Source organism: Bos grunniens, chromosome 2 (genome assembly GCF_055505025.1).
Source record: "Bos grunniens cultivar Pamir isolate PY7600 chromosome 2, Bosgru_T2T1.0, whole genome shotgun sequence".
NCBI classification, from domain to species: Eukaryota; Metazoa; Chordata; class Mammalia; order Artiodactyla; family Bovidae; genus Bos; species Bos grunniens.
Window position 1 is genome coordinate 108,300,401 of NC_141166.1, and position 23,305 is coordinate 108,323,705.

The window sequence follows — 23,305 nt, forward strand, 5'->3', positions numbered from 1 at the left end:
CCACAATTTTCAGTCCTTTTCATCACCTGAAAAATACACCTATACTTTTTCATTATTATACCCTCTTTCTCCAATTTTCCCACACCTAAACCACCACTACTCTACTTTTTATCTCTGGAGATTTGCCTATTTGGGGCATTTCATACCAATGGAATCATGTAATACATGGTCTTTTGTGAGTTACTTATTTTGCTTAGCATAACTTTTTCAAGGGGATTCATATAAGCGTGTATCAGTGTTTTATTCCTTTTTTTAGACAATGTTCTATTTTATGGCCATACCACATTTTGTTTAATCAATTGTTCATCCATTCAAAAGGTGTTATTTCCAACTTTTGCCTTTTATAAGTAACACTGCTATGAACACTCATGTACAAATTTCTACATGAAATTATGTTTCCATTTCTATTGAGTTTAGATAGATAGATGGTGGTGGTGGTTTAGTGGCTAAGTCATGTCCAACTCTTGCAACTCCGTGGACTATAGCCCACCAGGCTCCTCTGTCCATGGGATTCTCTGGGCAAGAATACTGGATTGGGTTGCCATTTCCTTCTCCAAGATAGATAGATATATTGGAAGAATTTAGTAACTTTAACATTTATTTTCTTATCTAACTAGATTATCTTACTGTCAGATTATGTTGTTTTGACCTCTGTGGAGGAAAACTAGATCCTTTATGGTTAATGCTTAAGTTATAGAGATTAGTTAACGCTTTGTCTCAATTCTATATAGGACAATTTGAATTCAGGTGTTTTAAAAATCTGTTCTGTTAGTCACATTGACTGTAACATGATACTGATGTAATATTCCCCAATATTTCCATTACTCAGTTTTATACTTCTCATAAACCAGTATTACTGAAATAGCTTCCAGGCTTAGAACTACAGGTTTTGATTTTTTGACTACATTTTGTGTACAGGTACTGTGCTGATTGCTCTATGTGCATTTCTGGAATTCTTAAATGAACTATGTGAGATAAATATTATTATTCCGGTATTACATTTGAGAAAATGTACAGTATTACATTTGAGGAAACTTGAGACTCAAAGAAATTAAGTGACTTACCCAAGGCCTTCAGTTAAGCAAGTGATAGAAATATATTAGAAGCCAAAAGCCATCCATCCAGCCCAGAAGCCTGGGTTCTTCTCACATAACAGGCTGTCCATATTGAGAAGTCTTTGACCAACAATACCAAGTAAAATAATTTTATTGCAGCTCTTATAAAGTTGTTTCAACTATTCACTTCAACACAGATACCCACAGTAAACAGCATGAAAAATGAGTAAAATCTCAAATATCTGCCAATATTTAATATATTATACATTAATATATTATATATATAATACATTAAACTTAATATATTATACATTAAACAATATTGAAGAGTAGTTTCAAAGTTTTTTGATCATGATACAGAATTAGGAACATGTCTCATATCAAAACCCAGTTATCACTTATATATAAAATTTCAAGCATGAATTCATATTCTTCACAGGTTTCAGGACCCATAGGTCTCCAAGCACAATTTTAAAAACACTGGCATAGACTATCTGGAATGAGGCAGACTAATTTTTATCAGAGACTAATCTGAAAGTTACTCCTCTTTCTTGAAAATAGCCAGGAACTATGAAAATCCTTCCCATTCCCATAGGGCCATGAAGCAGCCAAGCATAAGATGGCAGGTCGACTGGAGACACAGTAGTTTATAGAGGCTGCAGCTTGCATAAATGAGCGCCCAGCAAAGAGAAGAGAGAGACAGAGGACCATAGTACCCAAATGGAGAATTTCAGAGTAATCAACAGCACATAATTAGCAACTTCTAAAGCATACTGAAGGAAGGAAAGTCACTTTAGAAATATGGCCAAGACTTTCTTTTCAAACAAGTGCAAATTTAAAATCAAAGAACTATAAAATAATATGTAGTTTATGGTAAACTACTGCAGACTTGAATTGCTGGATAATCTGCAATTTATGGGATAGGCCTTGCTATTAGGAAATGACCTTCAACTATATATATCAGTTTAGGGTCACAACAAGCAGAAATGATCAATGATCAAGGATAAAAGTATCATACTGATACTAATCTGTTGAGAAATATTTCTACTGGGTATTTTTTAAAGATGTCCATAAATTTTATGGAGAATATTACTTTAACCATATATATGTTACCTATAGTTAGTTATAGACTCAATTATTTTTGACTCTTCACTGTAATTCTCAGCCCATAGTTGCCATAGTTGCCTTTACAATTTTTTTTTAAATCAATATATTTTCAGGGATGACTCTTTGGTTGGGTTGGTCCCAAATAATGGTTGTCACAAAGTAGGCAGATAAGGTAAGCAGCATCTCAGATATAATATTCCTTTAGCAAGAATTATTCTTGTTTGGCTACGCCTCACATCCATGGGAGGAAAGTCACCACATTATTAATGTTATTAATTATATTATAATTAGTATAATACTTTACATTGTTATAGTAATATTATATTAATTATAGTAATTATTATTATACCAATAATTAGCACAGTCATATAAAATGGTACTATTGCTAGATCTCCTCTTTGGAAAGCTTCCTCAACTTTCCACTTGACAGTAAATAGGGATTACATATAAGCTGTAGTTTTCAGGGCATGTGTCATCAAGATTTTAATAAAGAAATATTTACATAATCAACCTATTAAGATAACCAATTCTAGTTCTTCTTTAGCATTGGAAAGATGTAATCTTTCATGTGATTTCTGAACTTTACTTACCTACACTCACAACTTTATATGTCTCAAAATTTAAGCCACAGAAGAATGTAGCAGAAGGATCAGCCCTCAAGAGATGGAAGACCCAGATAACTACTAGCTCTGTCTTAATAGTCATGGATTAGGTTTCCTCTTAGTGAAAGTAATAATATTAGGAAAGTCAGAAATCACTTTGGAATCTCAATTTTCTTACAGGTAGAAAAGGGAAAACATTATTATTACTGGCCTCGATGAGCACAGGGTTGTTGTAGGAACTGAATGCGATAACAGGTATGCAAATTCTTTATAAATTGAACTGCACTAATGTAAAAATAAAAGGAACTTCATTGGGCAGCCACTTTCTTCATACCTCTCACAAGCGAGTTATCAAAATGTGTCTACCCATAATACTAATGAATTATTAGGACTGCTTTCTTTGCCTCCTTCTTGACATCTATATTTGCAGCCAGTTGCCTCTAAAGGTGATTCTTACCTCCTTAGTTTTCTCAGGTTGAATCCCCTTTCTTTGCAGTTTAAATTGTCTTCACTGAGAATGTGCTCTGGTGAAATGCAAAGACTGCACCGTGTCATCATGTAGATCCAGACAGCTGAGAAACAGCTGAGGAATAAATATGAAAAACATTTCTTCAAACTGAAGACTTAAGAAAAGAATTTTTTTCAAACTCATGTAGAACAAAAACTGCTACAATTTTGAATAATTTAACATTTCTATGGCTTAATTGAGTTATCTCAATTAAAAACACAGTGAGAAAATTTCAATAGAAAAATTGCCAGAGAAGAAATAATTAAAATAATTACTATGTTTAAGAGGAAATTTCCTAAATTGAGAATATTGTTCATGCAAAAAATCTGAAATCATATAATATACAGTAATCATTTTCTTCACATTACAAATACACAGCAGCTGCTCTGTTCCTAAATTGGTTGTGTATGGCCTCTTTGGTGAAGAAATGGTAGCTCCCCATAGCAGAACAACTTGAATGTACTGATGCCAAGCATGCCGTGGTAATTAATTGCTTAGCAGTTCCCATGTTATTATATTTGATTACAAACTCCACCAGGGCTGACAAGAATTTGCTCCTCTGGAAGCAGGAACTTTCAAAGGATTCAGGAGCTTGGCTTTATATCAAAAACAAAGAGTGTGATTGGTTACTGAATATACAGTTATATATTTTTATATTGTCACCTCTATTAGGAAATTTACCTAGAAACACATAACCATTTTCTTTTGTAAATTACTATAATTTTCTTTCATTTGTGCCCTAAGGAAAAAAGGTACTTTGCATTTATATACCTGCAATTAAGATAATATCATATCTGTTACCACAATGGGCATGGCAACAATGATTCCCAGTGGGGCCAAGACTGAAAATCTAAAAGTGATATTCATTAGATTTAATAGATTCTAGGGATACAGCTAATCAAGGTCAAGGATGGGGGGGAGAGAGAGACAGCATGGGGAGAAATTTTAAAAAATACCATAAGGAAGACATAGGAAGCCTACAAAGAAAATGAGGGCAGATAAATAAGTTTGGTGCTAGGTCTATGATGGCCACCAAAATAAATGGGACAAGGCGCAGGGAGGCAAAAGGAGAGTATAAATCTGCAAAGGCTGTAAGCAAAGAAGAACAAGTGAGTCTTTAAGAACTGTACCCTGTACAGAGATCATGAGACCTGATTTTGGGGCAAACATTCCTTGGTCCTACAATTTACAGTCATATAAGAACTCACAGGTATGTGATATAATGAACAGATATGCAGTACAGTAAAGATTGCAATCTAGAATTGGATTTAGAAAAGGCAGAGCATTCAGAGATCAAATTACCAGCATCTGTTGGCTCATATAAAAAGCAAGGGAATTCCAGAAAAAACATCTATTTCTGCTTCACTGATTACACTAAAGCCTTTGACTGTGTGGATGCAACAAACTGTGAAAAATTCTTCAAGAGATGGGATTACCAGACCACCTTACCTGCCTCCTGAAAAATCTGTATGCGGGTCAAGAAGCAACAGTTAGAACCAGACATGGAACAACAGACTGGTTCCAAGTTGGGAAAGGAGTACGTCAAGGCTGTATATTGTCACCCTGCTTGTTTAATTTATATGCAGAGTTAATCATGCAAAATTTCAGGCTGGATGAAGCACAAATTGAAATGAAGATTGCAGAGAGAAATATCAATAATCTCAGATATGCAGATGACACCACCCTTATGGCAGAAAGAAAAGAGCTAAAGAGCATCTTGATGACAGTGAAAGAGGAGAGTGAAAAAGCTGGCTTAAAACTCAACATTCAAGAAACATTCAAAAAAGATCATGGCCTCTGGTCCCATCACTTCATGGCAAATAGATGGGTAAACAATGGAAACAGTGACGGACTTTATTTTCTTGGCCTCCAAAATTGCTGCAGATGGTGACTGCAGCCATGAAATTAAAAGATGCTTGCTCCTTGGAAGAAAAGCTATGACAAACCTAGACAGTGTATTAAAAATCAGAGACATTACTTTGCTGACAAAGATCCGTCTAGTTAAAGCTATCATTTTTCCAGTAGTCACGTATGGATGTGGGAATTGGACTGTAAAGAAGACTGAGTGCTGAAGAATTGATGCTTTAAACGGTGGTATTGGAGAAGACTCTTGAGAGTTCCTTGGACTGCAAGATCAAACCAGTCAATCCTAAAGGAAGTCAACCCTGAATACTCATTGAAAGGGCTGATGCAGAAGTTCCAATACTTTGGCCACCTGATGCAAAGAGCCAACTCATTAGAAAAGACCCTATTGCTGGGAAAGACTGAAGGCAGGAGGAGAAGGGGATGACAGAGGACAAGATGGCTGGATGACATCACTCACTCAATGGACATGAGTTTGAGCAAGCTCTGGGAGATGGTGAAGGACAGGGAAGCCTGGTGTGCTGCAGTCCATGGGGTCACAAAGAGTCGTACATGACTGAGTGACTAAACAACAAGAACAAGATTGCAATGGAAAGAAAGCACTAGTTCTCTTAAAGAACTTTCTTTTCTTTTTTTTTTCTTCTTTTTTTTTGGTCAAGTCCCCTATTTATGACTTCCCCAATATTTTGGTAGTGAGCTGTGGTATACGATACATTGACCCTAAGGTCTCTAAGTAGAGCACAGAAGCTCCAGTGTATGCTATTTTCAGTCATCATTGGAGAAAAATAATAATTGCTCCAATTTTTGCTCCTGTTTTGGCTATTACTGTGTAAGAAACTACCCCAAACTTAAAGGCTCCATTTAAAACTTTGTGACTTGGGAAAACAAAACTATTATCTCTCGTATTGACTAAGCATATGTGAGTGGGTGATTCTCCTTTAGTGTTTAGGGTTGATTAGGGCTGCAGTTCTCTGGAAGTTTGAGTGACCTGGAGTATCCAAATGGCTCACTTACATGGTTGGTGCTGGAGATGTGGCTGTCAAACCAAGTTCTTTGCGTTTCCCCCTCATGGCTTTTGTATGTGGCTTGGCTTGTCGTGGCTCGGTGGTTGGGCTCAAAGAAGTTGAATTTCCAGCATGTGCGTGAAAGCTGCATATCTCTTAAGGCCCAGCCTTGGAGATTATACCACAGCATTGCTGCTGCATTCTTCTCACCTGGGCGAGTCTCAGGAGAGGCCCAGATTCCAGGTGGGGAGAAGTAGACTCCACTGTTGGATGGGAGGTGTGGCGAAGAATGTGCTACCATCTTTCTTTCACTCCAACTACCTACTATGTGCCAAGTACTCTGGTAAGTGCTTTGTCCACTGTACATTATATAAACCTCAGAACCATAGAGCCGGTTAAACATCATTATCCTCAGTTTGTCATTTAGGAAATTTGGAGATCAGAGATATTCAATTATAGAGTTAATAAATGAGTGAAGTGGGATCTGGATGCTAGTGCCTTTGTCTCCACAGCTCCAGTAAGAGGACAGGAGTGACAACTGCGTGTGCATTTGTTAAGTCAGTTGTATGGCTCTATTAGTGGATCCTGAATTGCTGGTTGAGTCCCCTTCCCCATTCCCTTTAAGATTATGAAGTTTTACTGTTTTTTTAAGCCTATAAGACTAAATTGTCTAGAAATTTCCAAGATACGATCTTCTACACTAATTCACTTTGCTTCTTCTGAAAGTGAAAGTGTTGTGACTCAGTTGTATCTGTCTCTTTGCAACGTCATGGACTAGCCCACCAGGCTCCTCTGTCCATTTAATTCTCCAGGCAAGAATACTGGAGTGAGTGGCCGTTTCCTCCTCTAGGGGATCTTCCTGACCCAGGGATTGAACTCAGGCCTTCTGCATTGCAAGCAGATTCTTTACCATCTGAGTCACCAGGGATTCTTCCAAATAAATGAGTGTGTTGAGTTCTCGCTACGCAGAAAATTACAAAGAGAAATTAGGGCAAATCTCATGCCTCTAAGTTTTTCAATCAAGTGCAGTTGTGGTCTGATCAAGTGTACTTAATGATAGAAACCTGCGGGGCATGTGCCTAGTTGAATTGAAAAAATCTACTATTATAACTAATTTAAATCCAAACTAACTGTACTGTAAAATATGCATAGATATCTAACACTTTAAACCTGTACAAATTATTCTCTTAAACACACTCATTACAAGTTTCCTTTATATATTTCAGAATCCTTTTTAAGGCCATAAAAACTGTGTGAAAAATGGAGCCTTCAATCAAAAGTAGTTTTGTCTATGTAAACAGTTGGTTGGTTGGATTTCTTTTCTGCTTCAGTTTCCTTTTCCACCAAATAGATCAATTATGTGACTATGGCTTATGAAAAAGAGATAGAGAAAAGTTGAAACTGTTTAAAGTTTTGAAACTCATTTGTGAGGAAAGATTAAAAGACTGGTGTGATGTAGTTTAGCCTTGAGAAGAAAAGACTGGGAAAAAGTAGGCTCAGTGATGAGAACTTGTGCACTCTATTTAAAGTAAGACAGATGTGAATGTGCTGAAATTACAGTGGGGTGGTGAGACTTCTTTACAGGTAAATTTCACCAGGAACAGTATTGTAAATTCCTGGCTTAGATTTTGAAATAATGATGTAGACTGTTAGCACTGCTGCTGCTGCTGCTAAGTCGCTTCAGTTGTGTCCGACTCTATGCGACCCCATAGACGGCAGCCTACCAGGCTCCTCCATCCATGGGATTTTCCAGGCAAGAGTACTGGAGTGGGTTAGCACTAGCACCTTTAAAGACAATAAAGGTTCTCTTATAATCTCTAGCATTGAGGGAACAGGTTCTGCATGAACACATGGAGACAGAGGAATTTTCTTGCAAAAGGCACTGTGGATTATGATTTTATGAAATGCTTGAGTGTGTATCCTTGGGCTAATGATTGGGAATAAGAAGCCCAACAAAATTAACTAGCTTCCTCAAAGTCATTGGCTGTATCAATGATAACAAAACATTATTAGATGTTTTCTTCCTTCTCTCTTCAGTTGGTAGATTCTACCCTGTGTAGAATGATAGAAGGGAAAAAAAATGAAAGAAGGAAGGAAAAAAGAAGAGAAAATCAGAATGATCTAACTGCATTAAATGTAGTCACTTCTTGGTGTTTAGTCGCTAATTCATGTCCGACTCTTCTGTGACCTCAATCAAGGACTGTAGCCCACCAGGCTCCTCTGTCCATAGGATTTTCCAGGCAGGAGTAATGGAGTGGGTTGCCATTTCATTTACATCCTCAGAAATTTAGTGGTATAATTTTCCTGTTTTTGCTCACTAATAGTCCAGTGTGGATATTCAGCAAGCATCAGGGTTTGGAGCCCTCTCCTGTTTCAAGCAGAGCGAATGGAGAGAGTACATACAGATTTGTGGAGCAGGTTGTTATGGGTCATGTTTGTATGAGTCGTTGGTCCAAACTCAGTCATATGACCCTATCTTACTGAGAGTGAGGTTAGTACATGTAAGCTTAGCTGTGTGCCCAGGACTTTTGTATGTGTGTCCAGACAAGCGAACAAGTAACAAAGCCAATAACAGACCCAGAAGACTTTCTATCAGAAAGTTTGTTACTGTTTGTTACTGTTATTGGCTTTGTTACTTGTTCTATCAGCATTCTTCTTAAGCATGAACTTTGAAACTGCCAATTAATACTAGAATGCTCTAGTGCTTCAAGCACAAAATAAATATTTTTATATTTAAAACTATAATTTAGGAACAAATGTTGAATTTTTTAGTGTGGACTTCTAATATAATTTCACTTGAAAAATCAAACTTGCTATGAATTCCATTAGAAATTCTTAGGGCTGAGCAGTGAAATAGTGTAACTTTTAGCAAGTGCCAACCATTTCCATGTGAATGGAGCCTTTATTAAACATATTTTAACACTCCTGTGGGTTAATAATGTGTTAGCAGAAAAAGACATGTTGAGCTTAGTGCAGTTATCCTTCCATCCCAATTATACTGTGACATTAAATCTTGTGACATTTAATAAGAAAAGCCATTTCACCCATGGCTACTTCTAGTGCAGACGATTTATGCAACAGTGTTCCCATAGACAAAATTATGAAAAGAAGGCATTCCAACATGCTGATATGTCTAACTGCCCATGTAAATTAAATAAGGTGTAGCAAAATATATAAATTGTTAATATTATGATTACCTGGTACCTAAGACAAAAAAAGAAATTAACGACCATGGCTTGTAAATTAATAAAATTAAACAAATATAAATGGATAACTCATAGGAGAAGTTGCTTCATTAATAGGGATCCAGGAAGTTATTTTTCCCCATGGGAGGCATTTAAAGCTTTTTTCATAATGTATATCCGTCTGGCCTATAGCATAGCTTAGTATTTGTTGAGATTTAAATTAATTTGTCTTTAGAGTTATAAGATGCCTTGATTACCTTAGAGAGTTGAAATTCTTATATCTGAGGTTGAATTCTTCATCTTTTAAATTAAGGTCTGAATTTTACTATTATGTATATGTGCTTAATCTGCCAGTGATTCTATAACCTATCCCTTTCCAAAGTGGTTGTATGTATAACACTCATCCTGAATTTACTGAGTTCTACAATTAAACCATTCATTTGTTATTAAGTGATAAGAAAAAGTATAAGATGTGATGCTTAAATATTTGTTAAGGTACATGTTCACTTCTGTTTCTCATCTTTACCCTGTTGACATGATGGCAAATATGTGATAGAAAACAAATCATCAAATCAGACATTTAAAGGGCCACATTAGACCTCAAATGATCAGAATGAATTTTTAATTAATTTTAAGTAAAATTTCTAGTTGCTTCCATTTTAAATCTGAATCAGAGTTTTCAAGAGAAAATGTTAGAGTCATGTAGAGTCATATTTTTGGTAAGCTGAGAGGTCTGGGGAGAAAAAGCTTTTTCCTCTGTCCTCTTATGTTCTAGACTGGGCCTAGGAATTAAACTGACAAAAGAGAGACAAACAGACAAAAACGTACAGATTTTACTTAATGTTAATATTATTTTATGTACACAGAATCCTTCATATGTAAGAAATAAATAAGCAGGTAGGCTTGAGAACTTATATACCATTTTAATAAAGAATGATAAGTTATGGAGATGTGACAAAGTGAAGGAAAAGGGGAGTAAATTGTGGAAAAGCAACCAGGAAATATATGAGGGAAACTAATGGAAAATAAGGATTATTTTAGTAGGTTTATCTGTACAGATTCATCTTAGGGTCAGCTCTCTGTCCCCAGTGAAAAGAATCTTCTCCTCTTCCTGTAGAGAGAGGGCATCTTTCTCATGGGAAATGTGTGCCCTACTTATTGATATAAAGGGGGAGGTCAGGGAGCCCTTCCTGAATCTCAGTCTCCTTGAGCTCAAAATAATCATATGAAAAAGTATTTGGGGATGGCAAATTTGGGGATGTTCTGATCGCCTTCAGAGTTTTGTATTATTTATTTAGTTAGCATTTGTAATGTAATTATATACACATATAAGTAGATAAATAGGAAAGATAACTAGCTAAATGAAGGCTTATCTTAATCAAATGGTCTAAAAATGACTATCGTTGAATTTCAGGCCCTGAAGAATTTTAGACAGTGCTCAGATCCATAGCTTCCCCAAGGAACAGGGCAGCTGGCTTCCCCAGTGGCTCAGCTGGGAAAGAATCGGCCTACCAATTCAGGTGACACAAGAGATCTGGGTTCCACCCCTAGGTCAGGAGGATTCCCTGGAAGAGGAAATGGCAACCCACTCGAGTATTCTTGCCTGGAAAATTCCATGGACAGAGGAGCCTGGCTGAGCTACAGTCTATGAGGTGGCAAAGAGTCGGACATGACTGAGCACACATGTGTGCAGATCCGTAGATGAGAAATGGCAGAATATTAGAATTGAAATAACCCTGATAGAATGTTAACCATTCTGAAGACAGCCCCTATCTATGATAGAAGTAGATTTAAAGGATAATGATCTTGAGATTAATAACTGCCTCCTAATATCATTATCCCAGAATCACTCCCTCACATTAATATAAGTGACACATATCCTCTAGATGAATTCAGTCATATCTGGCAGGTGAATGACCCTCATTGACTTAGTGATGGGACTGAGTTCTAAGAATCCTAGAGTAATCTATGGTTAGAGAACAAATATTATTGCCCATTCCCATCCTAAATGTGCTTATTGAAAACAGGACCCATGACTTACTATACTATATTTATAACCTCATGGCTACTGTCTGTGTGATTATTTTGATACAACCAGTTATTGTGTAAATATTTTTGGAAATTTATATCCAAGCTAAATAGCTGTGCAGACATAGAAACCAGTAAGAATCTATTTTCATCTGTGTTTTCATGACATAAAGGGAAACTGAAGAAATAAAAACTTAGCTCCCACTGGCAACAGTCTTTATCAATGTGACAGCTTTTATTGGTCTAATTGGAAGTATATAGGGTGAAGTGTGGCAGTTTGGATCCTTTGGACTATCGATAACAGACCAATCCAAGCAGATTGTAGCAATAAGAAAGCAGAGCATAAAATAGGATGGGTATAACAACTCAGTAATATTTTCACATTCTAGAGTTTGTATCTCTCTCCTCTCCATCAAGAATGTCTTCATCTTGAAGCTGATTTCTCTTGGATTTAGAATGACTTTCAGTGGCTGCTACATACTCCCTTGTTCAAGTCAAGAAGGCAAAAGAGAGATTAACTTGAACTGTTCTTTAGTAAGAGTCAGAGAGGATTTTCTCAGAGGTCACAAGCTTGTGCGTTGTCTGTTTTTGTATCACATGCTTTTCTTTTACTTACTACTTTCCAGGGGGATAGAATGCCCAAAGGCCAATCACAATAATGTTAATCTCCCCAATTGCACTTCTTCTTCTCTTGTAGGAAAGGAATGGAATGGATGTTGAGTGACCAGTCACAATGTTTACAATAATGGGATAAATGAGGAGAGAGATGATAGAGAAATAGATGTGGAATGAAGGCACTGGAGGTCCAGTAGGACCACTCTTTTGCCAGAAATAGAGACAATACAAGCCAAACAAAACAGTGAAGATAAAAGAGGAGAAATGACAAATCAAAAATGTTGCTGTTTAGTCTCTAAGTTGTGTCTGACTCTTCTACAACCCCATGGACTGTAACCCACCAGGCTCCTCTGTCCTTGGGATTTCCCAAGCAAGAATACTAGAGTGGGTTGCCATTTCCTTCTCCAGGGGATCTTCCTGGCCCAAAGATAGAACCTGTGTCTCCTGCATTGGCAGGCAGGTTCTTTACCACTGAGCCACCAGAGAAGCTCAAATCAAAAATCAGTAAGAACTGTTTCATTTGAAAGAAAAAATGGAGCGCTAGACTTTTTCCAAAAATTTATGATTATTCATACAGATACTTTATTTTTCTGAGATGATGAGGATATATTTTAAAAATATAAAGGAAAAATAAGGCAACAATAGCTCTCTTAATTAACATTAACTCATAACTTGTGAAAGGGTTGTATATGAGAAAGACCCTATTGACCCTATTTCTGTGGATTTTTTTTTTTTTTCCGGCATGGAGAGATTGAACCATATAAATGTCAACATATTGGATGGTTTGTTTTAAGTGGGAAGACTACAGATAATGAAAAATTCAACTGTACTTAACGTCAATGAGCTTGTCTTTGTGATAAGTCGTAGTGACTTCTCTGGTGTACACTGGAACATGCATATTCTTTATAGAAAACCTATCTCCACATCCTTTCCTGGATTTCTGCTTCTAGAGAGAGATTTACTATTTCATAATCAAAATTACGTACAGGTACCAGCTCTGAAATGTTCACTATCCAAATGTATCAATATATAGCCCTAGGGGACTAACAAGTTCCCCTGTTCCAAGGAGGAACTGTCACTAAGGCAGGCCTGGTTAAATATCTATAACCACAAGATTTCCTCTAATAGCATTTCAAGTGGAAAATAAGAACCAAACCTGGTCAGTTCAGTTCAGTTGCTCAGTCGTGTCCAACTCTTTGTGACCCCATGGACTGCAGCACGCCAGGCCTCCCTGTCCATCACCCCTCCTGGAGTTTACTCAAACTCATGTCCATTGAGTCAGTGATGCCATCCAACCATCTCATCCTCTGTTGTCCTCTTCTCTTGCCCTCAATCTTGCCCAGCATCAGGATCTTTTCAAATGAGTCAGCTCTTCGCATTAGGTGGCCAAAGTATTGGAGTTTCAACTTCAACATCAGTCCTTCCAATGAACACTCAGGACTGATCTCCTTTAGAATGGACTGGTTAGATCTCATGCAGTCCAAGGGACTCTCAAGAGTCTTCTCCAACACCACAGTTCAAAAGCATCAATTCTTCGGCACTCAGCTTTCTTCACAGTCCAACTCTCACATCCATACATGACCACTGGAAAAACCATAGCCTTGACTAGATGGACCTTTGTGGGCAAAGTAATGTCTCTGCTTTCGAATATGCTATCTAGGTTGGTCATAACTTTTCCTTCCAAGGAGTAAGTGTCTTAATTTCATGGCTGCAATCACCATCTGCAGTGATTTTGGAGCCCCAAAAAATAAAGTCAGCCACTGTTTCCACTGTTTCCCCATCTATTTCCCATGAAATGATGGGACCAGATGTTTAAACCAAAAGTTTAAGCCAATTTTTTCACTTTCCTCTTTCACTTTCATCAAAAAAAATAATAATAACCTTAACATATAAATATATCTGTTATATATTTATATGTTAAGATTATTTTTGTGGTACATAGACATGGCCTGGGAGTTGTAGATAAGAAATGGGGTGGCCTGTAGTAAGAGGAATATCTGTGAGAATTTCAACGTATCAAGCAAATTTGACGTAGAGGAGTGCCCTGGGGTTACATAGTTCCACCTTCGCCAAACAAGCTCACAGGCCTGCAGTTTCCCGTAGTGCAATTTTCTTTACCTTGTGAAGCCTAATCTTTTAATGTTTGAAACCCATGACTTCTAAAATGAGCATCTAATATCCACCTCTTGGTTCTCATATTCCACTGCTGCAGCGGGAAAATTTGGCTGGTGCCCCTGCAGCAGATCTGTTTTAACCTTAAGCATGGCATTGCCTTATGAAAGTTATTTTTTTCCCCTTGTCAGATTTAAGCAGAAACATTTCAGACATGGAGACTCAAAAAAATCATTTGCAGTCTGAGAAGTAGAATCCATCATATTTCTTCTCTGGTGGAAAAGACTAACAGATTGTTTAATTCAGAAAAGGGAACAAGTGGCCTGTTGACGTATTGCCTTAGTTTCAGACATTATTGGGAGAAGGCCGATAAAAATGTCTTATATAATCATTAGCAATAAGACTCTTCTAGGTGGTTGCTGATAGACTGTGGATAAACAAAAGAATTAACTCACCTCATCCTAAAACAAAATGCAAATCCATCTTTCATTGTTAAAGGGCTCTTAAGAAAATTGCCAATCTGTGAATGATCTAGCTTGTAACTTTTATCACTAGGTAGTTAATTTATGAATAGTTGACCTAATGAGACATTAACCTTTTAGAATCTTTGCTTGAAACCTAGAGTTAACTGGTTTTAATAGATATTACTGCCCCCTGCCCTTTTTTGTAGTGACAAAATACACTTTATCCTAGAGCTTGATCACTGTGCTTTTGCATTATGAATCAGCATAGAATTCCATAGTGCAAACTAACCTGTTCTCTGATAATCCTCTATGCTCTAATTCCCATTAAAACCTTGAATATACTGGGCTCCACACTTGTTTCACATAGGGTAAATGAGCAGGTGTCTTGAAGTCTAATATTTATATTTAAGCACCCTGCATCCTGTCTACTTGCTTTTCAAAAATATTGAATGTTTTTGCTATCTTTCAGATATTCTGTAGTATTTGTGTGTGAATTTTATAAAGGGAAAATTTAAAAAATACTTTTTCCCTAGAAAAATATCAGTCCAGTATTTGTCACTTCATGGCAAATAGATGGAAAACAGTGGAAACAGTGACAGACTTTATTTTTGGGGGCTCCAAAATCACTGCAGATGGTGACTGCAGCCATGAAATTAAAAGATGCTTGCTCCTTGGAAGAAAAGCTCTGACAAACCTAGAAAGCATATTAAAAAGCAGAGACATTACTTTGCTGACAAAGGTCTGTCTAGTCAAAGCTATGGTTTTTTCAGTAGTCATGTATGGATGTGAGAGTTGGACTATAAAGAAAGCTGAGCACCAAAGAATTGATGCTTTTGAACTGTGGTGTTGGAGAAGACTCTTGAGAGTCTTTTGGACTGCAAGGAGGTCAAACCAGTCAATCCTAAGGGAGATCAATCCTGAATAGTCATTGGAAGGACTGATGCTGAAGCTGAAACTCCAATATTTTGGCCACCTGATGTGAAGAACTGACTCATTGGAAAAGACCCTGATGCTGGGAAAGACTGAGGGCAGAAGGAAAAGGGGATGACAAAGCATAAGATGGTTGGATGACATCACTGACTCAATGGACATGAGTTTGAGCAAGCTCTGGGAGTTGGTGATGAACAGCGAAGCCTGGTGTGCTGGGGTTGCAAAGAGTCGGACATGACTGAGCGACTGAACTGATTGTTAGACTCTGACAGAGCGTCATGGAAAATTTATGATTTACCAACTTGAGTAATTCTAAACCCTCTTTTTATACTTTCTACAATAACTGCTATTTTTATCCTATTTAGAAAGCAGGATAATACATAATTTTATTTAATGTATTTTATTCACATATATTGGCAGAATGCAAACTGCCTCAAAGGCAAGAGCAGTCCCAAGGTGTGGTAATGGTTAGTTTTTATGTGCTTGTAATTTCATTGTTCTAATTATTTTGGGGATTTCCAGGATGTGGGCCACTGCCAACTTTTTGCCTTTCTGGTAGGCAAAACTGTCATGGCACCTGTGGGTGTGTAATTTAACATGGTAATGAGTTATAATAAGTGTATAATAAATCTGCCACCATCTTGAGCCTGGTAGGTTCTAACTGGTTTTTGTTGTGTCCAGTTCTTCTTAGAGCTCGTGCCCTGCCCTCCTTCCTTCCTGTCTCATATTGACTGATAACTGTCTCCTATTTATTACCATAAGAGTTTTGGTTCTTCTATTTGTCTTGTTTATATTTCTAACTTTTAAACATAATAGATACGTGTTTCTTCCACAAGGAAAAAAGATGGGGGCAGGTGGGAGGAAAGTCCAAGAGGGGATATATGTATACATATGACTGACTGACTTCATTGTCCAGCAGAAACTAACACAACATTGTAACACAACTATACCCCAATTTAAAAATAAAAATAAATAAAACCTCTAAAGGTGGAAAAAATGTTTAAAAAATATTCTTAAGCAGTGTTCCTCTGAGAATATCTGTCCAGATATGTTAGAGGGTAGCCTAGGTTTTGACAGAACTGGTAATTGGCAATTAACTTATTTCTTTCAGGACTTTTATCTTTTGGGAGGTGCAATCAAAATAGGTTAAGATATTGCAGAGCTTCAATACAGTTTTTATTTTCAGAAGTATTTACTGTATGCAAAAAATCTAAGAATTTAAAAAATAATTCAACATTAAGGATATTTTTAATTAATTATGAGGACATCAACATTCTTTTCCAAGAAATTTCTTAGTAAATTAAAAATAAATGTGCCTTTTCTTGAAATTGTAATCTGTCAAAAACCATGTTCACTAAAGGCAAGGATAAGACCAAACTCCCACTAATTCTATTATCATTTTATATTTTTCTAGAAGTTCTAGCAAATGAAATAAAACAGGAATAGATAAATGTATTAGTGTTGGAAATAAAGAGACAAAATTGTCATAATTATTGTTATTTATAGATGACATGATTATCCACTGAGGAAAACCTAAGAAAATCAGCACTTTCTAAAGTGATTTAGTAAGTTGACCATACTTGACTACATGAAAATCCAGTGCCTCTTTGTATATATCATTCATAATATCAGTGTAAAAGAGAATGGAAAAAGAAGATCTCCCATTTAAAATAACTATTATACATATGAAAAATCTAGCAAGATACTTAAAAGGAAAGGCAAAGCCTCTGTGAAGAAAATGACAAAATCTCAAGGACAGACATTAAAAAGCAAAACTGGATGGAAAATGCAAATATTTAAGAGTTATCAGTTTACCCTGAATCTATTTGTGAATGTAAAAAAGTCTTCATGGACATCTAAGGATTGTGGGGAACTGCAGAATTCTTAGAGAAAAATGTGAATCTAAAAATCTGTCCAGCAAAATAAATATTAAAATAGTTAAAAATTTAAAAAACAAAATTAATGCATATGGGCTTGTTAAAATATATTATAGAATTCTAATAATTAAAATGGTGTGGAAATAATAAGTATTCAAGGAATTTATATAGTTCATTGGGGCATAATGCAATATCCAAAAGCTGAATGAAGTTCAAATGCAAATTGAGAATGTCATAAACATATTTTAAATCTATTAGAAAAGGATGAAATATTTAGTATATTAAACTGATATAATTGGCCAACAAATGGTAGGTTGGTAGATGATGGATGGATGGACATATAGTTGTACCCACAGATTACTCCTAAATAAGTTCCAGATTAATTTGAATGTGAAAATGAAAATATACATATACTGAAAGAAAACATAAGAGTTTAAAATAAGTATCAGGCTGAGAATGAACTTCCTAAGCATTGTACCAAAGCCAGAAATGATAAATGAGATTGTTGATTTGTTCACCCCAAAATGTAAAATTTTGTGTGTCACATATGACACAATTTAAAGAGTTAAAAAAGCAAATAATAGATATTAGTAAGATTTAGGACAAAATAATATCTTTAGTAATAATAATACTTAGCTCTCATATGTGCTTATTGCATATTAGGCCATATTCTAAGGGCTTTAAATGTATTAACTAATAATTCTAAGAAATCCACGAGAATGGTACTTTTTTATCCTCATTTCATAAGCAATGAAACTAACATCTAGAAAAATTTTTACTAGTCACAAAGTTAAACAATTAGTAAACAGCAGAGCCAGAATTTGAAGCCAGGTCTCCTGGATATGAAGGTTGTGCTCTTCCTGCTCTGTTTGCTACTAAACACTTAAAAGTTGCAATTAATACGATAAAGTTAAGCATTCAAATAGAATAATGGACAAATGGGTATTTACCAAAGAAATACTATAGTTACTCTTGAAAATGTTAAACGATAATGATAATGAAAAATAAAAGGGGACTGAATATTTAGTGTTTCCTACTAGTAATGATTACAATGTTGATTGGATATGCTGAGGAATTAGGTGTGGAAAAACAGACCTCTTGTATGTGTTGAAAGATGACAGATCTAGAGGGCAATTTTGCAAACTATATCCAAAAATTTTTTAATCACATCAGATCAGATCAGATCAGTCGCTCAGTCATGTCCGACTCTTTGCCACCCCATGAATCGCAGCACGCTAGGCCTCCCTGTCCATCACCAACTCCCGGAGTTCACCCAGACTCATGTCCATCAAGTCAGTGATGCCATCCAGCCATCTCATCCTCTGTCGTCCCCTTCTCCTCTTGCCCCCAATCCCTCCCAGCATCAGAGTCTTTTCCAATGAGTCAACTCTTCACATGAGGTGGCCAAAGTACTGGAGTTTAAGCTTTAGCATCATTCCTTCCAAAGAAATCCCAGGGCTGATCTCCTTCAGAATGGACTGGTTGGATCTCCTTGCAGTCCAAGGGACTCTCAAGAGTCTTCTCCAACACCACAGTTCAAAAGCATCAATTCTTTGGCGCTCAGCCTTCTTCACAGTCCAACTCTCACATCCATACATGACCACAGGAAAAACCATAGCCTTGACTAGACGGACCTTTGTTAGCAAAGAAATGTCTCTGCTTTTGAATATGCTATCTAGGTTGGTCATAACTTTCCTTCCAAGGAGTAAGCGTCTTTTAATTTCATGGCTGCAGTCACCATCTGTAGTGATTTTGGAGCCCAGGAAAATAAAGTCTGACACTGTTTCCACTGTTTCCCCATCTATTTCCCATGAAGTGGTGGGACTGATGCCATGATCTTCGTTTTCTGAATGTTGAGCTTTAAGCCAACTTTCAGTCTCCACTTTCACTTTCATCAAGAGGCTTTTGAGTTCCTCTTCACTTTCTGCCATAAGGGTGGTGTCATCTGCATATCTGAGGTTATTGCTATTTCTCCTGGCAATCTTGATTCCAGCTTGTGTTTCTTCCAGTCCAGCATCTTATGATGTACTCTGCATATAAGTTAAATAAACAGGGTGGCAATATACAGCCTTGATGAACTCCTTTTCCTATTTGGAACCACTCTGTTGTTCCATGTCCAGTTCTAACTGTTCTTAAGGGATCTATTAAGCAAGTGTTTGCTTGTGGGTGTGTGAGTGTACATCAATAAAATGATTGGAAATATCTAGTCTGAGTGGTTTGTAAACATCAGAAATCCATTTCTCATAGTACTGGAGGCTGGGAAGTCCACGACCAAGGCATTAGCAGATTTGGTGTCTGATGAGAGCTTTCTTCTTGCTTCTTAGGTGACTGTCTTCTTGCTAAGTCATTACATAGCAGAAGAGGAAGAGAGCTCTCTGAGGTTCCTTTCATAAATACACTAGTTCTATTGACTAGGGTCCCACCCTCATAATCTAATCACCCTTTAATACCATCATATTGGGGGTGGTAGAATTTCAACATATAAATCTTGAGAGGACACAAACATTCAATCTATAATATCAGGGATTTTTCTATTTCTGTTTTTCTATTGCTCACTCAACATGTTGACATTTCCATTTTAAACTTAATGCCTCATGGTCATAAGATGGTTGACTCGGCACTAACCATCACATTCATCACACACCACCACATTAAAAGTAGGAAAAATAATGGGGAGGGGACATGAATGTTTTCACCTTGTGTGTTTCCCTCTTTTTACCTGAAAAGAAAATACTTAAGAGTCTCTCTGTCTCAGCAAACTTACCTTTATTGTTTTGGCAGGAGTGACATGGGGTTTGATTCCTAGGTTGGGAAGATCCCCTGGAGAAGGGAAAGACTACCCACTCCAGTATTCTGGCCTGGAGAATTCCATGGACTGTATAGTCCGTAGGGTTGCAAAGAGTCCAACTGAATGACTTTCACTTTCCGCCCTTAAACCCATCATTGGCAAAGAGGCACAGAGTTCCCTTTGGTTGCTTAGAACAAATGACTCAGCCTCTAGGGCTGGAAGAGAATCTACTCTCACTGTATGAAAGGGTGAATCCCTTTACTCCTCCCTCAATTATACAAAATTAGGGCTCCGTTAGCAGTGAAAAAAAGGGTGCAGGCTGTTAGGTAGACCAAAGGAGTGTCTGCCATATATACTGAAACTAAAAACTGAATCCTTGCTAACACAGTAAAGCGAAACGCAGCAAAACCTTTGTCAGACTTTTATTGGAGAAATAGTGTAGCCCACATTTCGAATTAACACATTCATTTATCATTTGTAATTTGGGAGATACAAAATCATAGAAATTTAGCTAGAAGTTAAGAATTGTGCTGCCTAATTCACTTAATTAATGAGGTAAGTGGAGTCCAGCAGGTCATAATCTTCACCACATTGTGATTAGGGAGCCAGCCCAGCCTGTTGATTTCCTCTTCAAGACAGGACCACCCATGTTGGCCTCTAGCATGCTTCAGCCTACATAATTAAAAGCAGTGTTGTAATGGATTTCTCTTCATTTATGGTGTTTTATCTGCTTTTTTGCTGTTGAATTAAGATTTTTTTTTTGTAATTTACTAGTTCATGGCTTTCCCTTATTTACTCTTTATTAAATCCAAGTGAAAACTCGTCACATTTTACCATGACAAAAAACCAAATGGAAGCAAAGGTATGAAATACTTTGCTAGTTTGTTAGTTTGAAATACTTTGGAAGTTTTTTCTTCCTATTACCTGTCCCACCATGAAAAACTCTTCTTTGAACCTCTGTTCCACCTTTTCAGATTCCTCATAGTTAATGCTTCCATAATTTTCTCTAACACAAAATTTCCAAAAGTGTATTGGACTACACTATATTTATAAATTTTTAAAATTGAAACTCGTAGGAAGATTGCAAAGTAGCACAAGGAATTTTCATGTATAATACCAAAATATTAACATTTTATCTTACGCTTTGCTTTATGCATGTATATGTGTGCATATATAAACTTTTCTGAGCCTTTTGCAAGTAAGTTATAGGCATGATACTCCATTTTCAAAATACTCCGGCATGTATTTCCTAAAACATGGACATTGTCTTACATAATGTAAAACACACAAAAAATTATCAAAATCAGAAAAATAACAGTGGTACAGCATCATTCTCTAACCTACAGATCTTTTTAAAATTTCACCAGTATTGTACGTTCCTTCGTAACAAAAGAAAGTTTTCTGTTCTAAGCACTGCAGAATCACGTGTATTTGGTTGTCATGTCTTTTTAATCTTCTTTTCACCAGAGTGCTTCCTTATGGCTTGTGTTTTTGAAGCATATGGGTCCTTTGTAGAATCCCTCTCAATTTGGTTTGCTTTGTTACTCATGATTAGATTCAAGGTGAGCATTCTCGGTGCTTCAGGAAGCAAATTGTGTCAACTTTTTCCTTTATGGTTGATGTTAATGTTGATCTTTAATGAAGGCGGTGTCATGCCAGATTTCTCGACTCTAAAGTTACTTTCTTTCCCCTTTGTAATTAATAAACATCTTATGGGGAGCTGCTTTGACACTATGTAAATATTCTGTTTCTCATTGCAATACCCTCTGCCTTTGCTTGAAGCTATTACTATAATCAGATCAGATCAGATCAGATCAGTCGCTAAGTCGTGTCCGACTCTTTGCGACCCCATGAATCACAGCACGCCAGGTCTCCCTGTCCATCACCAACTCCCGGAGTTCACCCAGACTCACGTCCATCGAGTCAGTGATGCCATCCAGCCATCTCATCCTCTGTCATCCTCTTCTCCTCCTGCCCCCAATCCCTCCCAGCTTCAGAGTCTTTTCCAATGAGTCAACTCTTCACATGAGGTGGCCAAAGTACTGGAGTTTCAGCTTTAGCATCATTCCTTGCAAAGAAATCCCAGGGCTGATCTCCTTCAGAATGGACTGGTTGGATCTCCTTGCAGTCCAAGGGACTCTCAAGAGTCTTCTCCAACACCACAGTTCAAAAGAATCAATTCTTCGGTGGTCAGCCTTCTTCACAGTCCAATTCTCACATCCATACATGACCACAGGAAAAACCATAGCCTTCACTAGACGAACCTTTGTTAGCAAAGTAATGTCTCTGCTTTTGAACATGCTATCTAGGTTGGTCATAACTTTCCTTCCAAGGAGTAAGCGTCTTTTATTTCATGGCTACAGTCACCATCTGCAGTGATTTTGGAGCCCAGAAAAATAAAGTCTGACACTGTTTCCACTGTTTCCCCACCTATTTCCCATGAAGTGATGGGACCGGATGCCATGATCTTCGTTTTCTGAATGTTGAGCTTTAAGCCAACTTTTGACTCTCCACTTTCACTTTCATCAAGAGGCTTTTGAGTTCCTCTTCACTTTCTGCCATAAGGGTGGTGTCATCTGCATATCTGAGGTTATTGCTATTTCTCCCGGCAATCTTGATTCCAGCTTGTGTTTCTTCCAGCCCAGCGTTTCTCATGATGTACTCTGCATATAAGTTAAATAAACAGGGTGGCAATATACAGCCTTGACGAACTCCTTTTCCTATTTGCAACCAGTCTGTTGTTCCATGTCCAGTTCTAACTGTTGCTTCCTGACCTGCATACAAATTTCTCAAGAGGCAGATCAGGTGGTCTGGTATTCCCATCTCTTTCAGAATTTCCCACGGTTTATTGTGATCCACACAGTCAAAGGCTTTGGCATGGTCAATAAAGCAGAAATAGATGTTTTTCTGGAACTCTCTGGCTTTTTCTATGATCCAGCGGATGTTGGCAATTTGATCTCTGGTTCCTCTGCCTTTTCTAAAACCAGCTTGAACATCAGGAAGTTCACGGTTCACATATTGCTGAAGCCTGGCTTGGAGAATTTTGAGCATTACTTTACTAGCGTGTGAGATGAGTGCAATTGTGCGGTAGTTTGAGCATTCTTTGGCATTGCCTTTCTTTGGGATTGGAATGAAAACTGACCTTTTCCAGTCCTGTGGCCACTGCT

The 23,305-nt window shown here is 37.2% G+C and overlaps 1 protein-coding gene and 2 long non-coding RNA genes across 22 annotated transcripts in view; 1 reads left to right on the forward strand and 2 right to left on the reverse strand.

The window, feature by feature from the left end:
• The window catches only part of LOC147378474 (uncharacterized), a 28,996-nt gene extending 22,721 nt beyond the window's left edge, over positions 1–6,275 (reverse strand). Inside the window, exons 1-3 of the long non-coding RNA XR_015147240.1 lie at positions 6,150–6,275; positions 3,222–3,347; positions 1,065–1,175 (exon numbers count right to left, since the gene is read on the reverse strand). This is a non-coding gene — a long non-coding RNA (uncharacterized LOC147378474). The remainder of the gene's footprint in view (positions 1–1,064; positions 1,176–3,221; positions 3,348–6,149) is intronic.
• Positions 1–23,305, forward strand: part of B3GALT1 (beta-1,3-galactosyltransferase 1) — a 629,012-nt gene that overhangs the window by 344,892 nt on the left and 260,815 nt on the right. The window lies entirely within an intron of this gene.
• On the reverse strand, positions 15,523–20,258 carry LOC147378475 (uncharacterized). The gene is made up of 2 exons (XR_015147242.1): positions 20,115–20,258; positions 15,523–19,380 (listed from the first exon to the last, which is right to left on the reverse strand). It is a non-coding gene; the product is annotated as an uncharacterized LOC147378475 (long non-coding RNA).